Source organism: Choloepus didactylus, chromosome 4 (genome assembly GCF_015220235.1).
Source record: "Choloepus didactylus isolate mChoDid1 chromosome 4, mChoDid1.pri, whole genome shotgun sequence".
Lineage (NCBI taxonomy): Eukaryota > Metazoa > Chordata > Mammalia > Pilosa > Megalonychidae > Choloepus > Choloepus didactylus.
Genome location: NC_051310.1, coordinates 47,657,341 through 47,672,862, shown reverse-complemented (window position 1 = coordinate 47,672,862; position 15,522 = coordinate 47,657,341). Strand labels below are relative to the sequence as shown.

Genomic DNA, 15,522 nt, shown 5'->3' with positions numbered 1-15,522 from the left:
ACTTCCTAGTTATTTCTGCATTTCACTTTTCTTGATGAAATTTAGAATCCACTTACTTAACTCCAGAAAAAAAAAATCTTACTATTATTACGGAAGTACATTAAATTTATTTATTAACTTTGGGGAAAACTGAAATTCTTTATGGTTATTTGCCTTACCCAAGAATAAGGGATCTTTTTCATTTGTTCAAAGCTACTACTGTGTCTTTCACATAGAGGTTTTTCTCATATAAGTTTTGCATATTTTCTGTTAAATTTGTCTTAAGTATTCTATCTTTTTGGTTGCCTTTGTAAGTGGGGTTCACTTTTACATTTAAATCTATCTTATTGTTTGAGATGTATGAAGCCTATTGATATTTTTAATGCTGCTTTCATTATCTTGATTTTTATATGTTAATTTAAAATCTAACTACATCAATGAATTCTTTAATGTTTATGGAAGTTTTAGAATTGATTCTCTTGGGTCTTTTGGGTATATTCTCATAATATCAGCAAATAAAGATAGCTTCTCTTCTTTTCCAGATTTTATGCCTTTTATATTAAACTATAATAGAGATAATGAACACCCTTGCTTTGTTCCTGAACTTAATAAGAATGCCTCTAATGTTTCCCCAGTAAAATGCTGAGATACATTTTATTATATTAAAGAAGTATCCATTAATTCCTATTTTATTGAACAGATTTTTTTTTAATCAGGAATAGTTATTGTATTGTATCAAAGGCCTTTTCAGTACCTGTGAAAACAATTGTATTATTTTCTTTCTTTAATCTATTATATAGTGAATTATATTAATGGTTTTCTTGATATTGAAGAATACTTTCATTCTTAGAATAAATCCATCTTGGTCATGAAGCAATTTTAAAAATATGCTTTTGGATTCTGTTACTAATATTTGACTTAAGATTTTTTTATATCCATATTCATAAATGAAAGTGATTCATGGATTTTTTTTTTTGGTATAGTCTTTGGTAGGTTTTGGAATCAATGTTAATTGGCCTCATAAAAACAATTTGGAAGTTTTTCTTTTTCTTTAAATGCTCCAAAACTATCTACATAGCATCTAATTACAAAATATTTGGAGATTTAGAAGAATTTTCTTGTGAAACCATTTCGAGCCTGTACATTTATGGATGGGTAGTTCTTTGATATCTTTATTTCTTTTAAGAAAATTGGTCTGTTTGGCTTTCTTTCTCAATTTCTATTAATTTTGGCAAATTGCACTTTCCATTAACTCTAAGTTTGATTGTGTTTTCCTAGTTCTGGGCAATGCATTCTTTTATAATTTTTTAAAGAATTCTGTTTCAATGGCTGTTACCCTTATCATTTCTTTCTTTGAGCATTTATGCGTTTTACCTCTTTCTCTGGGTTAGGTTAGCTAGTGGTCTATCATAAATTTTTTTTTTCTCAATAATGAGTACGTTGATTAATTTATTGATCCTACTGGTTTTCTATAATCTACCTCATTGATTGATTTCAGCTTTTATCTTTATTTTTTCCCTTCTGTTTTTCTTTCATTTACTTTAGTTTCATTTTTGAATTAGAAATTTAAGTAATCTATAGACATCCTTTCATTTTTATCGATACAAATACTTTAAGCTACAATTTTTTCTCAAATCACTGATTTGTTTTTCTCATGGACTTTAAGATGTATTTTTATTATCAGTTTTTCCTTTTCCTTTTCTTTCTTTCTTCTTCCCCCTTTTATTTTCTTAGAAATTCTGCAGGTTCAATGTGTATCTTATTTTCCCTTTGATCCAAGAGTTGTTTAATAGGGCACTTGAAAATGTTCAGGTGGAAGACTGTTTTATGATTTTGTTGTTAATTTCAAGTTTTGTTATATTATTGAATTATTGATTATTTAATTAAAATACTATTTGCACTATTTTGACTTTATCCTGCTTTTGAGGATATCTTTGTGACATAATAGCAAGCCAATTTTCATGACTGAGTCTAGTGCTTGAGAAGAAAGTATATTCTTTATTTTTTGAAGTGTAAAATTATATATATGTGTGTGTGTGTATGTGTATATATATATATATATGTATGATATGTATATATGTCCATGATATATATATCGTGTTCATGAAATCACCCTATTTATAATGTTGTTTAGGTTTTTCTATATCCCTGTTTAATTTGGTCCATTAGACCTGTGTTAGACTGAGAGAGATGTGCTAATGTCTCTTATCTTTATTGGTTTTCATTGTAAACTTAGCAGTATGATTAATTCATCACTTTGCATTTGAAGGTAAACTAACAAAAACAGGATTCCTTTAAATGATGCATTTATTTCTGCTAAATACTTGTTTAGTTCTAATCCAGGGTCTGCCACTTATATGAGGCAAATATGTTACTCTAGAGTCTCAATTTTCTCCTGTGTAAACGAGGTAAGTATTTAAAAAATCTACTACTTTAATTTACCAATTCGATAAAAGTGCTCTTAAAATAATACCCTTCTAAGCCCTACTGTTACTGACTAAAATTACTCTGATAAAAACAGCTATCCTTGTTGAGTGCTTACTACATGCCAGGCTCTATGCTCAGCACTTTATATATAAGCTTTAATTGAATCATGGTGCATTCTTTTAATTTTTTGTCAAACTCTAGGATGCTGGATTTTGATTTAATTGGAAAAAACTTGATTGATGGGTTCAGTATTTTAGGAGCCCATCTACTGAATAATAAGGCAGGGTATACCTGCATATTGCAACTTTCTACTACAGTACAATGGTCAGAAAGCCACATTGGTCAGGGGCCCAGTTAGGCAACATTTATTTCTGTCAGTTTCCAGGTTTGGCAGGAAACAAGACCAGAATGAGATAAGGAGCTCAGGCTTTAACAGGGTGTGACTGGACTCTTGGACAAAGAGGTACAGAGCTGTTTTCCTGGCCAGCTATTTTCACCCCAGGCTCATACAAGTGCCCCCAATGTAGTAAAAAAAAAAAAAAACAAAAAAAACTGTAGCAAAAGATTGTTCCTGGAGGCAGGCAGAGATAGCATCCTAACTAAGGAATGTCTGGGATAAAATCCATTTCCATTTTTGTTTAGGCATGCTGCATGTAAAAATGAAGCCACGGAACTTGCAGTCTATGTAGGATGCTGGAATGGAAACAACTCTAGTTCGGTGAGATTTATGCTGTGACAGAGAGGAGACACTGCTTAATCTAAAGAGGGTGAATTTAGTACCTTTAATGGCATGAGGCTGTCCAATTCACTTGAGTTCCTCAGACCATGTTTTTGTAAGTGATTCTTGGTTCACTTGCTCAGTAAAATGTGCAAGTGTGTATTGAATGTCTGCTCCCCACCAGTGTGCCTCAGCATGCTGTGTACCAAGTCACAGATGTACTATCAAAGTTTGATCAATTTGCAAAACTTGTGTTTACCATAACTGGAGCTGGCAAAGTCTCTCAGGTAGACTTTCATGCCAAAGAGGCCTATGTAAATAAGAGCTAAGAGGCACAGTATGACATCATATGATGTCATCATACTATGTCTGATTTTTGGTGCATGGGAGAAATTTGCCTCCCAAGCATATAAAATAGTGCAGCCAGGGTTACAAACAGTTTTATTCAGTGATTCTGTACTGTACTGTATGATGAGATATATAATATAATTTAACTTCCTCCAGAGGACCACCAAAATGCTAGTATTGCCAAGTATGCACAGGACATAAAAGGTTAAGAATCACAGGCTTTTGTGTGCAAAGCTGTATGTAAGGTGATAAGTGCAAAAATTAATAAACTCATTCCCTTGCCCCCAAGTTGCCCTCAACCCAGTGGAAGAAACTGACATAAAATAAGTTAGGCATGATAAAAAGTAAGAGTCATTGGCATACACAGGAGAGGAAATGATGAATTCTGACAAGGAAATTCATTCATTCAATATTTATAATGCTTCTATTTTGAGGTGAGCATTGCGCTAGACATTGTGGATAGAATAGTGAACCAAAATAGACAATCTAGTGTGTACAATCTAGTGGGAAAGATATAATCAGATAGCCACACAAATAAAGGAAAATTTCACCTGGGATAGGGATTTTAAAGGAGAGGCACTTGATGCTCAGAAAGTGTTTACTAAAGGGGTTTGATGTAGTCAAGAGAGTCTGGGAAGTCTCCTGTGAAGAAGTGAGGATCATGTGACACCTGAGAGATGAAGTCAAAGTTAAATTAATAAAGAGGGAGATACAGGAATGGAGGGAGCAGTTTCCAGGTAGAGGGAACAGCAGGTGCAGAATGGCTTACAGGTGATGGGCTCTTTGGGTAGATTTCTATTAGTTAGGTTTTAACAATTTATTTTAAACGTGTAGCTTAGAATGCAGCCGTGCATGGCTGGGTTCATGACAACCTCTGCCAGAGATGTAAGCATGCACAGTGTTGTGTTTCAAAAGAACTGGGTGTGTCTCTGTTTGGCTTAGGATTACTTTTATTTTCATTTCAAAGTGTGGAGGATCTGTTTCAGTGCTCTTGCCATTAGTCTAATTTGCTCATTTAAAAGCAGATTTTAATTTAATATCTAAATTGGCATGACTAGGAGACACCCTGGTCATTTAAAGGTTATAACTGGGGACTCTTGCAAACATTTTGAGAAACTTTATTCTAGACTCTCTATGTGTACTAGACACACAATATGGAACAACACTCCTTTCATTTTGAGGACCTGTAATATAGATGCCTAAAAGGGAAAATAACTAAGAAATTTATTTATAACATGTTCTGGGGACTGTTGTAATGATGTTTATGCATAATTTATCATGAAGAAAGCAATTGACATAGAATGGAAATGAATAGAACAGAAGAGGAAAATAGCAGACAATGCTTTGTAGACAGCACCACAAATTTAAGCAAATTTCTCCCTGAAACTAGCTCTCTGACTTGCATGTATATTATCAGGCAGAAAGGCACTATGAAGAGATTCCCCAGGAACAAAAGGACCTTCTTGCTTTATAGACCTTCTCTGTGATCCAAGTCATTATTAATAAATAATGCAAACCTAGGTAATCTGAGACTAGATACCATCAGGACAGTTATCTTGGAATACAAAGAATGACCTGTAGACTGGTAATGTGTTGTTTTGTTAAGAATTGAGCTATTAACCATCAATAAAATGTGCATATCAAATAATTTACCTGAATCATCAGAGATTCAAAATTTCGAGATAATTGTGGGCACAATTTACAATTTTTTTTCCATTAATATATATGTTAACTGAATCCATTATCAAACCTCCCTACCCTTTAGTTTGGCTCTTATGAATACCAAATGTAACTAACTAATCCAGGCAAAATTTTGTAGCCACACAACATACATGAACTTGGCCCTGTGAGAAGTTAAATTTGATTGCTATAGAAACAGTAGAGAGATGCTATAAAATCACTGCTTCCTTATGTAACAATACGGAAGGGATACAATGCCTTTCTTTCATTTAGGACCTCGAGTACTTTGGTAATTCTGTAGGAAGAACAATTAGGAGTCAATTAATATCAACCTGGAGGCCAAAGGGATTGAGTAATTTGCTGGAAATGAAACTGGTACCTGCGGGACGGATTCCCAAGGATTAAAATCTACAGTTTCAGACCTGGAAGGTCTATATCGTGTCATAAAATTGAAGCCGGCTCCCCAAACCCCATCCAGGGGAGGGGCCCAGTAATCTGCATTGTTAACAAGCGCTTCCCCATTCCCTCCAGGTGATGCTGAGGCCCGGGCCACACTATAAGAACTACTGATCCAGATGTAAATAGACCACCTAATTCAAACCCCCATTTTACAAAGGTGGAAACTGACGCCCACAAAGATTAAATAAATTGACCAAGGTCTGGTAGCTAATTCGCAGATCCGCTCTCATTTCCACTTCAAAGACCCAGGAGTTCAGGAATGTTGGAGCAGTTCCTCGCAGAAATCGGCTAGAAGAGCTTTGTGAGAAAATCTGTGAGCTCCCACCCCCAGTCCCAGGCAAGAAAAGCAGTCCTTATTCTGCATTCCGAGTCAGCATCTCTCTGGGACCACCTCTGAGGTTCCAAAACGCGGAATGCAAGTTGCCAGCCCCGGGCAGCCGCCGAGCCTGCGGGGAGGGGGTGTGCTCCGCCTCCGGCGCTCGCGGGCGCGCTCCACACTGGCCAGCGCGCCGCAAGCGCGGGACTGGGCGGCTCGCAGCGGGCGGGGAAGGCGCGGGGCGTGGTTTGCAGCTTTCGGAGCCCCAAGGAGCTGAACGCGCTCTGCTGCGCACCGAGCCTTCTGCTGGACCGAAAAAGCGAGCGAGATAAAGAGCAAAAGCCGCGATCGAGGGGGCAAGACCAGCGGGGTGCCGACCTGCGGCGGCCCCGGCTCGCGCCCTCGCCCCTCGGCTGGGCCGGCAGTGGGTGAGCGGGGCTGTGGGGCCCCAACACTCCGGTGCGCCCCGGAGAGAGCGGGCTGTGGCGGGGAGGGAGGGAAAGGAAAGGAGAGAAAGGGGCGGGGGCGAGGGAGGGAAAGGTCTCCGAGCCCGGGCGAGGGGCGGCGGGCGGCGGGAGACGAGAACTGATCTGATACCCGGGTCCGACCCCCGCCACGGGAAACTTTGTCGGGTGGGGAGAGCAGGGTATGTGGAGGGCGCCGCAAACTTGTCAGCGGGCGGGGCGCTCCGGGGATTGGAGCCAGCGCCAGCGGGTGGCGTTTGTCTCTCCGGCTTCTTTGTGTCACCTTCGGGCCCCAGCCCTCCTGTCCGCCCGGCTCGGGAAGGGGCTGTGCGGGGATCGGCCTGGATCCCCCGGCCGCCTCCTCCCGGCCCAGCCTCTAGCGCTGGGTGTCTGCTGATTGTTTTCATTCCTCGCGTCACGCCTGGGCGGGAAAGATTTTGAACGCCGCGTGAGATAGAACGCAGAGAGCAGCGGCACAGAGACTGCGAAATCGTGGGCCGCGCGAGGCTCGCCCCGCGTAGCGGAGACCCGGAGGGTCCTGGCAAACAGGGGGCTGGAGAGGACACAAGGGATCCACCCGCCCGCCCCGGCAGTCGGGGCACCGCGACGCGCGCGCGCGGCTGCAAATCGCCTCCGCGGCCGGAGCCGCTCTGAAGGCTAGGATTATAATTCCATTTTGATTGCTTGGGGTCTTTGTTGTCTGAAATTGCCTTTAGGGTCTGACGGTAGCACCTTCTCCTCCTTAGGTTATTTTTCTTCTGTTGAGAAAGGGAGGGAGGGCTGTGTGTGGAATCAGTGCTGCTTGAAACAACACTGGGCGCCTTATTTGATGGAGGTTAAGTCCGGTGCAACATTCGCTGTGTGGACGCCTGTTATTTCCTAAAGTTATTATTTTCCCCTCCCCTAGTGGAAGGGAGCGTCTGAGCTGGGTGCCAGCAAACGCGATTGTGTACAAGCACCAGCAAGTCGGAGCCAAAACGTGAAGGTTCTTTCCAGCCGCTCCATACTTTTGCAGAGCTTTTTATTTATTTATTTTTTTAAGTTTGTTTGATTTCAAGCAACTTTCATCTGCTTTTCTGAAAGTTCCCTTAGCTCCGAAGGCCTCGTTGCAGATATTAGCCGGTTATGCTAGGATGGGTTCAGTCACTTTTCGGGGTGGGGAAGCGTCAGAGCCATACCTGGCCCTCCCCTCACTCAGATTACTGCCTTTGAAACATTGTAAACATCGTTTAAACATAGTTGTAAACATCAGTGGAGAGTGATTACCTTTTATGCGATGGAACATTTGGTGTGTTTTAAGGTTCAGTGTATGATTCCTTCTCTAGTTTTCTTTCTGGAAAACTGTGGAGACTCCCAAGGGCTTTCCTGAGATAATTACTGTTACTGAAGGGCCTCAGCCTGGCCAGCACGTCCGTACCCCCCTCCCCTCTGCCCACCCCCCATTCTCTTCCCACCACAACTCAGCTCAGCCCCAGGGGAAAAGGGAACAGGTGTAATCCTCATTAAGTTTCTAGTTGGTGAAGACTCTGGAGATGTTAAAATAAGCGAATAGTGGAAATATTTAGTTCTTTGTTCACATGTTTGATTAAACAAGATTTATTTGAGTACAACAAAACTCAGCCTTGGTTATTAAGATTTTTTTTTTAAAGTCATTGAATAAGTTTACTTAATTAGAAATCCACTTCAGTGGATTAGTGCTAATTGTGTTTGCAGGATATACCAATATGTTTAGAGAACTGAGTCACAGTGGGATTATTTTAGGTAATGCCCTCAGTAGCAAAAAGTGAGAGTTTAATGTAAAATTCAAAAACCGAATCAGTCACCTTTTAATAAATAAGGGAAAGGGTGACAAGGAATTGATTGTTCTTTTGTTGTTACTCCTCATTTGTTTTAAAAATAGATTAGCAATAATTTTACAAAATGAGTTATTCATTTACTCAAACAGGCCCCTACCATATGCCAGCCACTGTACTGTACTCTGGGGATCCAAATAATAATAGCTACTGTCTATGGAGGGCTTATTTTGTAGGAGTAAATGCTTTACATGAATTACCTTGTTCATCTAATAGGTATTCATTGAGTACTTACAATGTGTTGTGTCAGGTTCTGGGAATATAATGATGCACAAGACAGCTGTGTTTCTTGCCTTTAGCTAGTGGGGAGGATAGGCAGAAAATAAAATATATTACTAAGCTAATTGTAGGTTTTAAACTATAAATCACATTGTATCACTCTCCTGTTCAAAACCCTCCAATTGTTTCCTGTCTCCCTTGGAGTAAAAGCAAAGTCCTGGCAGTGGCCCCCAGAGCTTACCGATCTGGGTCCCCTCCTATCTTGTGATCTCTCTCGTCTCATCTGCTACTGTCCTCCTCACTCATGCCCTACAGCCAAATTAACTTCCTTGCTGTTTGAGGACCTTTGCACTTGCTGTTTCCTTTGCTTGGAAGGGAACCATATCTATGCCTCCTCCGCTTTGTTAGTGCTACCTTCTCAGTCAGCCTTCGCTGACTCTCTGATTTAAAATTACCACCACCCTAGTAATTCCCTTTCCCCCTTTCATAACTCATTTTTTTTTCTCCACAGAACTTATGACCATCTAATGTCTATATATTTTACTCATTTATTTATTGCCTTCCTCTGCTAGGTTCTACACTCCATCAGGGCTGTATTATTCACTGCTGTATTGTCAGAATCTAGAACAGTGCCTGGCATATAGGAGGTCCTCAGTAAATATTTGTTGAATGAATATTGTTGAATGAAATGAAGCAGACAACAGGGTGCTGAGACATAGGATAACCAGGGGCTGCTATGTTAATAGTAAGAAGGGGTCTCTGTGGAAGTGATATTTAAGCTGAGATTTGAAGATGAGAAGTAGCTAGCCATGAAGTGGCTACTGACGGTAGCACCTTCTCCTCCTTAGGTTATTTTTATTCTGTTGAGAAAGGGAGGGAGAGCTGTGTGTGGAATCAGTGTTGCTTGAAACAACATTGGGTGCCTTATTTGATGGAGGTTAAGTCCGGTGCAACATTTGCTGTGTGGATGCCTCTTATTTCCTAAAGTTATTATTTTCCCTTCCCCTAGTGGAAGGGTAGGAGATGATGGAGAGGAGAGATGGGTGGAAGAAGGTAAGGCAGAGGTAATAGCATGTGAGAAGTCCTTTAGGCAGGAAGGAGCTTGGCTGTGTGGATTTATGTGGCACTGGGAGAAGGACCTTGTGGCCGAGCACTGGCAACCAGAGGGAGAGTAGAACTAAGTGAGGGTAGAGTAGTAATCAGGTATCACATCAAGCAGGGACTTGTAGCCAAGTTTTGGATGAACTCAAATTGAATCCTTATATATGCTCTAAATAGCTTATTAGTCCTATTTTATAGTTTAAAAAAAAAAAACCAAAAAACTGGGCGGCATCAGAGATTGACTTTCTGAGTTATGTAGTAGGTGAATGGCAGAGCCTAGCAATGGAAGCCAGGCTCTCAAACTCCAAAGTTCTTATATTTGACCACTATGCCAAGATCAAAAGACATTTTTCCCATCCTGATGGAGCTGTTAGTCCAGTGGGAAGATACCTTGCAGTATATACATGGTGGTGATGAAAACCTGTACTTCTGGGGGATTGTGGGAGGAGTGAAGAACTTAATTCTGCCTGGGAGTGGGACAGGCCAAATTAGACAAGAATAAATCATTTTTCCTTTTTGAAGTATTTGAGATTAACTATACCTTAATTAAGAAATGATGATATTTAGTGCAATATCCTGTTCTCCATGGCTTCACTGTTGTGTTTGCCTATTTTTTTTTTTTTAAGACAAAAGACTGGGTTTCACATGTACCAATGGCCTATGTCATATATCCCCTTTCCTAGTTTCAACAAATAAAGGATTGTGTCTGGAATAGTGGAATAGTGTAAAGTCATTTATGATTAAAGCCTGTAATTGCAAAATTATAGGTTTTTTTTTTTTGATTTCATGAAATAATTTTTTATTTGTACTGTCAGTCACTGTCATGATCCACCTCAAGTTTCAGAGTGCTATACAGTCCCATGCTTTATCCTCCAACTTTCTTTCTAGTGACGTATATGACTAACCTCCCCATTTCAAGCACAATCACAAACATCATTACTTACATTCACCATAATGTGCTGCTATGAACAGGTCCTTTTTTGTTTATCTTAAACTGTCTACACTTTCTGGTTTTGGGTGATAATTTAAAAAACAGCTTTACTGAGAAAAATTGACACAGTAAGCTGCACGTGTGTGAAGTATAAAATTTAATAAGATTTTGACTTGTGTATATACCTGAGAAACCCTTTTTCCTCTGGCTCCTCTCTGTACTCTATATCCTCTTTCTCCAGACAACCAGTCTGACCCTATGGATTAGTCTGAATTTTTAAACTTTATATAAATGGCTTCATATAGTATATTCTCACTCTCTCTCTCTCTCCCTGTCTTTGACCCTCTCCCTCTCCTTCTCCCTCTCACTTTCCATACCCACCTTTCTCTTTTTGGTCTGGCTTCTTTCACCTAGCATACTTATTTTGAGATTCATCTTTGTTGTATGTATTATTAGTTTCTTCCTTTTTATTGCTGAGTAGTACTCCATTGCATCGCTATATCACAGTTTATTTATTCATTCACTCACTGATGGGCATTTAGGTTGGTCCCAATTTTTGGCTCTTTAAAATAAAGCCACTAGGAAAATTACATATGTCTTTGTATGGACATATACATTCATTTCTCTTGGGTAAATGCAGAGAAGTGGAATGGCTGGATCGTATGGTAGGTATATATTTAACTTTTTAACTGCCAAACATTTCCGAAGTGGTTGTACCATTTTATATTCCCAAAGTAATGTATGAAGATTCCAATTGCTCCACATTCTTGCTACCGCATGGTATGTCAGGCTTTTAATAGCCATTCTAGTAGATATGTAGTTGTTTCTCATTGTAGTTTTAATTTGTATTTCTCTGATGACTAATGACATTGAGCAACTTTTGATGTGCTTATTTGCCATCCATATATCTTCTTTGTTCAGCTGTCTATTCAAATCATTTGCTTATGGTGGGGGGTGGGGCAGTGGTTGTTTCCTTATAGATTTCCGAAGGTTCTTGTGTGCATTATGGATACAACTCCTTTATCAGATCAATGTTTTAAAAATATTTTCTTTCAGTCTATTGCTTGTCTTTTTCATTCTCTTAACTATCTTTGAAGAACAGAAGTTTGAATACTGAAGTCTAATTTGTTGTTTATTCTTTTATGGATTGTACTTTTGGTGTCATATCTAAGAAATCTTTGCCTAACTCAAGGGCACAAAAGTTTTCCCCTATGTTTCTTTAAAAAGTTTTACAGTTTTAGGTTTTACATTTAGGTCCCTGATCTACTCTGAGTTATTTTTGTTTGTTTGTTTATGGTGTAAAGTATAGATTGAAGTCATTTCTTTGCTCCTTTTTGAAAAAAAGTTGTTCCTATATGTGTGAGTCTATTTCTGGATTCTATTCTGTTCCTTTGATCTATTTGTCTATCTTGATGCTGATATCACATTACCTTGATTACTATAGCTTTATAGTAAGTTTTGAAATCAGGTAGTCCTGGTCCTCCAATTTTATTCTTTTTCAAAGTTGTTTTCACAATTCTAGGTTCTTTACATTTCTGTATGAATTTAGGATCCTTTTGTCAATTTATGTTAAAAAGCCTGCTGAGATTTTGAATGGGATTGTGCTGAATCTGTAGATCGGTTTGGGAGAGAATTGACTTCTTAAAAAAATGATTTTTCCAGCTAGTGAACACAGTATATCTTTTTATTTATTTATGTCTTTTAAAATTTCTCTCAGCAGTGTTTGTAGTTTTTAATGTACAGATCTTTCACATTTTTTTGGTCAGGTTTTGTCCCTAAGTACTTCATATTTTTTATACTATGTAAACAGCATTTTTAAATAGGAATTTCTGATTTTTCATTGCTAGTATATAGAAATAAAATTGATTTTTATATATTGATCTGTCTTGAAACCTTGCTAAACACAGTTGTAGAACTCATTATTCTAGAATTTTTTTGTACATTACAATGTATTTTCTATAGAAAAGATCATGTCCTCTGCAAATAAAGACAGTTTTACTTCTTTCTTTTCAATCTAAAAGCTTTATATTTTTTCTTGTCTTATTTCCATGGCTAGAATCTCCACGGCAATGTTGAACAGAAGCAGTGAGAACAGACATCTTGTCTTGTTCCTGATCTTAGGAAAGCATTCATTTTCTCACCATTAAGTATGTTGTTAGCTGTAGTTTGGTTCTTTGATGTCCTTTAGGGGTTGAGGAAGTTCCTTTCTATTCCTAATCTGCTAAAAGTTTTTATCAGGAATGGATGTTGGATTTTGTCAAATGCTTTTTCTGCATTTATTGAGATGAACATATATTTTTGGTGCTTTATTCTGTTAATATGTTGTATTGCATTGATTGATTTTTGCACGTTAAACCAACTTTGCATTCCTGATTATAAACAATAATGTATTATCCTTTTTATATATTTTGGATTTGATTTGCTAAAATTTTGTTCAGATTTTTTTACAGTTATGGTCATGAGTGATATTGGTCTTTCGTTTCCATTTACTGCAATGTCTTTGTCTGATTTTGTTGTCGATAGGCTGAGTTGTGAAGTATTCCCTCTTCTTTGATTTTCTGGCTGAGTTGTATATAATTGGTTTTATTTGTTCCATAAATGTTTCACAGAGTTTACCAGTGAAGCCATCTAGGGCAACAGTTTTTTTTGTGGGAAGGTTTTTTTTTTCTTAAAATGCAATTTTATTGAGATATATTCACATACCATGCAATCATCCAACATGTACAGTCAGTTCACAGTATCATCATATAGTTGGGCGTTCATTACCACAATCAATTTTTGAACATTTCCATTACTCCAAAAAATAAAAATAAAAGTAAAAAAGTACACCCAAAACATCTCATACTCCTCTGCCCCCCTATTATTCATTTACTTTTTGTCCCCATTTTTCTACTCATCTGTCCATACACTGGATACAGGAAGTGTGAACCACGAGGTTTTCACAATCACATGGTCGTACCATATAAGCTATACAGTTATATGATCATCTTCAAGAATTAAGGATTCTGGATTGCAATTCAATAGTTCCAGGTATTTCCTTCTAGCTATACTAATATACTAAAAACTAAAAAGGGATATCTATATAATACATAAGAATAACCTCCAGAATGACCTCTCGACTCCATTTGAAATCTCTCAGCCACTGTAACTTTATTTTGTTTCATTTCTCTTCCCTTTTGGTCCAGAAGTCTTTCTCAAATTACAGGATACAGGGTCCAGGCTCATCCCTGGGAGTCATGTCTCTGGGAAGGTTTTAAGTATGAATCCAATTTAAAAAACAGATGGGGGGCTAATCATACTATCTAGTGCTTCTTGAGTTAGCTTTGGTAGTTTATATCTTTCAAGGAATTTGTCCATTTCATCTGAGTTGTCAAAATCATCATAAAAAGTGTTCAGGGAGGTGGGGCAAGATGGCAGACTGGTGAGCTGTATGTTTTAGTTACTCCTCCAGGAAAGTAGGTAAAAAGCCAGGAACTGCGTGGACTGGACACCACAGAGCAATCTGTCTTTGGGCATACTTCATACAACACTCATGAAAACGTGGAACTGCTGAGATCAGCGAAATCTGTAAGTTTTTGCGGCCAGGGGACCCGCGCCCCTCCCTGCCAGGCTCAGTCCCGGGGGAGGAGGGGCTGTCAGCTCCAGGAAGGAGAAGGGAGAATTGCAGTGGCTGCTCTCATCGGAAACTCATTCTACTGATTCAAACTCCAACCATAGATAGACTGAGGCCAGACACCAGAGACTCTGAGAGCAGCCAGCCCAGCAGAGAGGAGACGGGCATAGAAGGAAAACAACACGAGAAGCTCCAAAGTTAAAGCAGAGGATTTTTGGAGTTCTGGTGAACACAGAAAGGGGAAGGGCGGAGATCAGGCCTTGAGGCGCATATGCAAATCCCGAAGCAAGGCTGATCTCTCTGCCCAGGGCACCTTTCCTTAATGGCCCTGGTTGCTTTGTCTATTAGCATTTCAATAACCCATTAGATCTCTGAGGAGGGCCGTTTTTTTTTTTTTTTTTTTTTTTTTTTTAAAAAAATTTTTTTTTTTAAATCCTTTTTGCTTTTTCTAAACAATTACTCTAAGAAGCTCAATACAGAAAGCTTCAAAGAATTGAAATTTGGGCACGTCAAGTCAAGAGCAGAAATAAGAGAGCTCTGAGACAAAAGGCAATAATCCAGTGGCTGAGAAAATTCACTAAACAACACAACTTCCCAAGAAAAGGGGGGTGTCCGCTCACAGCCACCATCCTGGTGGACAGGAAACACTCCTGCCCATCGCCAGCCCCATAGCCCAGAGCTGCCCCAGACAACCCAGTGTGACGGAAGTGCTTCAAATAACAGGCACACACCACAAAACTGGGCGTGGACATTAGCCTTCCCTGCAACCTCAGCTGAATGTCCCAGAGCTGGGAAGGGGGAGCAGTGTGAATTAACAGAGCCCCATTCAGCCATCATTTGAGCAGACTGGGAGCCTCCCAACACAGCCCAGCAGCCCAGAACTGCCCTGGGGGGACGGCACTCACCTGTGACATAGCACAGTCATCCCTCAACAGAGGACCCGGGGTGCACAGCCTGGAAGAGGGGCCCACTTGCAAGTCTCAGGAGCCATACGCCAATACCAAAGACTTGTGGGTCAGTGGCAGAGACAAACTGTGGCAGGACTGAACTGAAGGATTAGACTATTGCAGTAGCTTTAAAACTCTAGGATCATCAGGGAGATTTGATTGTTAGGGCCACCCCCCCTCCCCGACTGCCCAGAAACACGCCCCACATACAGGGCAGGCAACACCAACTACACACGCAAGCTTGGGACACCAAATGGGCCCCACAAGACTCACTCCCCCACTCACCAAAAAGGCTAAGCAGGGGAGATCTGGCTTGTGGAGAACAGGTGGCTCGTGGACGCCACCTGCTGGTTAGTTAGAGAAAGTGTACTCCACGAAGCTGTAGATCTGATAAATTAGAGATAAGGACTTCAACTGGTCTACAAACCCTAAAAGAACCCTATCAAGGACAGCAAATGCCACGAGGC

General features: G+C 39.6%; 1 protein-coding gene across 6 annotated transcripts in view; it reads left to right on the top strand.

The window, feature by feature from the left end:
• Positions 1 to 6,179: 6,179 nt before the first annotated feature.
• SYNE2 (spectrin repeat containing nuclear envelope protein 2) overlaps positions 6,180 to 15,522 on the top strand; it is a 346,465-nt gene continuing 337,122 nt past the window's right edge. For 5 of the 6 annotated variants that reach the window (XM_037832561.1, XM_037832566.1, XM_037832565.1 and 2 more), the window contains exon 1: positions 6,180 to 6,355. The gene's annotated coding sequence lies outside the window, so the exon portion shown is untranslated. Of the gene's footprint in view, positions 6,387 to 15,522 lie in introns of all 6 variants that reach the window. The other variant, XM_037832560.1, reaches the window with a different exon arrangement.